Source organism: Elephantulus edwardii, unplaced genomic scaffold, assembly GCF_000299155.1.
Source record: "Elephantulus edwardii isolate Elephantulus edwardi_28Jun2011 unplaced genomic scaffold, EleEdw1.0 scaffold00090, whole genome shotgun sequence".
NCBI classification, from domain to species: Eukaryota; Metazoa; Chordata; class Mammalia; order Macroscelidea; family Macroscelididae; genus Elephantulus; species Elephantulus edwardii.
In genome coordinates this window covers 12,496,379-12,499,001 of record NW_006399840.1, presented here as the reverse complement: position 1 = coordinate 12,499,001, position 2,623 = coordinate 12,496,379, and the positions used below count along the sequence as shown (strand labels likewise).

At 34.0% G+C, this 2,623-nt stretch overlaps 1 pseudogene; it reads left to right on the top strand.

Annotated features, from left to right (window-relative positions):
• The first annotated feature begins 1,022 nt into the window (after positions 1–1,022).
• LOC102864736 lies at positions 1,023–1,415 on the top strand (annotated as a pseudogene).
• Positions 1,416–2,623: the final 1,208 nt, after the last annotated feature.

Genomic DNA, 2,623 nt, shown 5'->3' with positions numbered 1-2,623 from the left:
AAAATTAAATTGAACATATTAAGAACAACATTATAGGCATTGGTGAATTGAAATGAACTGGTATGGGCCACTTTGAATCAGACAATCATATGATCTACTATGCTAGGGATGAAAAGCTGAAGAATAATGCTGTGGAATTCATAAACAAAAAGACAATTTTCCTAAACAACACATCTCCAGAAACTCTATGAACTTGTATAAATGCTGATAGTTATAGAAAGGCTTCAGGCTTTTGTTCATAGGGTCTCTATGAGCCGTGATCAATGCAAAGGCAACCAACAACAAAAACCTCCTCAAGTACAATGTTGGAGTGATAGGATACTATTACTACACAGTACAAGAAACATCTATTAAGCTCACTATTACTTGAGTATATGCCTCAAAAATTAAAGTGAAAGAGGAATAAAATGAGGATTTCTACCACCTTTTGCAGTCAAAAATTAATCAATATGCAATCAAGATAAATTAATTATTGATAATTGAAATATAAAAATTGGAAGGAAAATGTGCAACAATGTATGAGTGGGAATCCAAGTTCTGTATCAATTTTCATTAAAGTATCAATTAAAAAATGGGACAGGTTTGAGGCATTGCTCATCAGTGATCAAAACTCAGGTTTGCTGTGGGGTGAAATCAAGAATACCCATGAAGAAAGCAAAAAAAGGTTATTATAAAAACAGAAGAGAAATAGAAAAGTAAAATAGATGTCAGAAGAAAATACTAAAGTTGCATTAGAGTATCTTGAAGCCCAAATAAGGGAAAGAGATACCAAAGTAAAAGAGCTGGCTAGATTTCAAAGAGCAGCTCAAGAAGACTAAGTAAAGTGTTATAATGAAATTTCCAAAGAGCTGGTGTCAGAGAATAAAAATGCAAGAACTAACTCAGCATTTCTAAACCTGAAAGAACTGAAAACAAATTCAAGCCCTGAGATGTCAGGGGCAAAAATCTTGAATGACTCAGGAAGCATCAAAAGAAGGTGGACCTTTGCTGCATGTGTTTGTGTTGGCTTTCTTGGTTAAAATATGGCTAAAAGCTTACGAAGTAAGTGGAAAAGGAAAACGTGTGCTGAAAAGAGGAAAAAGAATACACGAAAGGAGCTCAGGTGTCTTGAAAATATTCTCTAAGTAGATGGTGATGTTGTAATGAATGATATTCAAGAGATTGCAACTGTTGTGGTACCTAAATATTACCAAGAGAAAACACAGTGTGATACCAATGATGAAAAAGGTGAGAAAGATGACATGAAAATGGAAGCTGACATTAAGAGAAACAAAAGGAGCCTTCTAGACCAGCATGGATAGTACCCAATTTGGATAAACCAGAGGCAGAGAAAAAGGCTGAAAGCAAAGAGAGAAAAGGGGAAAGGAAAAAACCAATCCAAAACAGCAAAGGCAGCAAAAGGTTTAGCCTGGTAGACCCTGAAAGACGTTTTAAAGCACCACATGCAGCAGGCGCTTGGTTAAAGTGTGTACAGGGATTTCAGGTGCCACTAGATAAGAATTATTTATTTCTGAATCCTAACTGGCCTTTGTCTTTGATTTCAAACTAAGCATAGCTCAAGTTTGGTTTGGAAACTGGAATAAAATATTTTCTTTGGTGAATGAACGCTGTAGAGATACTTTAATTGGATTTCTCTCTAGTATCCAGGTGTTACTACACATCAAATTTATATCAACTATTAATCTAACTGTACTTGATAGTTGTTACAGTGCTATGTATGTAATTCGTAAATGTAAAGCAAGTGATGTTATGAAAAAATTAACTCAGATTTATGTAAACAATTTAAAAATAGCATCTTTGGATTCTCTATATAGTGCTTATTTGGAATTTGGATTTTGTTATAGTTCAGAATAAAAGCTATCTTATGAAAAAAGAAAAAGAAAGAAGAAAAGAAGGTGGAGGAAATACATAGAATTCCTGTATCTAAAAATATTGGTCAAAACTCACAAGGCTGGAGAAGAAGGAATTATGGTATAGCCATGACAGATGATCTTATAATTAAAAAGTCAAACCTGAACGTGGATCCTTATATATCTATTTGTGCCACACTTCTTATTTTCCAAAATATATATCTAGTAGTGGATTGCTGGATCAGATATTATTTATACTTTCAACTTACTAAGGAAGCACTATATTAATACACAGAAGAAAGATGGACTCTCTTCTCCCGTGGAATTTACTGTCTCTGAAAATACACTGACAGGTTGGCTCTGGATCCGTTCTGACTCGAGGGTACACAACAACAGTCATAATAACAACATATCATTTAATAACAACAACAAACTATCACTTTCTAAAGTAACTACACCATTTTATGGTATAATCAGAGTGTATGAGAGTTCCAATTTCTCATCTCTCCATATTAGCATGGTGGTGTTCTTTTTTTAATATTTTATACAATTTTCCCATTTTACTGGGGTACAATGGTATCTCTTTTCTTAAATTTGCATCTCTCTATGGATTTGCTTTGAATTTTTGTTTTACTTCTTTTGTGTTTTTCAAAAATTTTAATGTAAGCATATTATTTTTTTTCCTTGGAATTAATGGAAGATCTCTTGCAGTCAGCAGCCTAGTGGTTTTCCTCCCGACTTCTTGGCACAACTTTGTGAGCACATCCACGGCA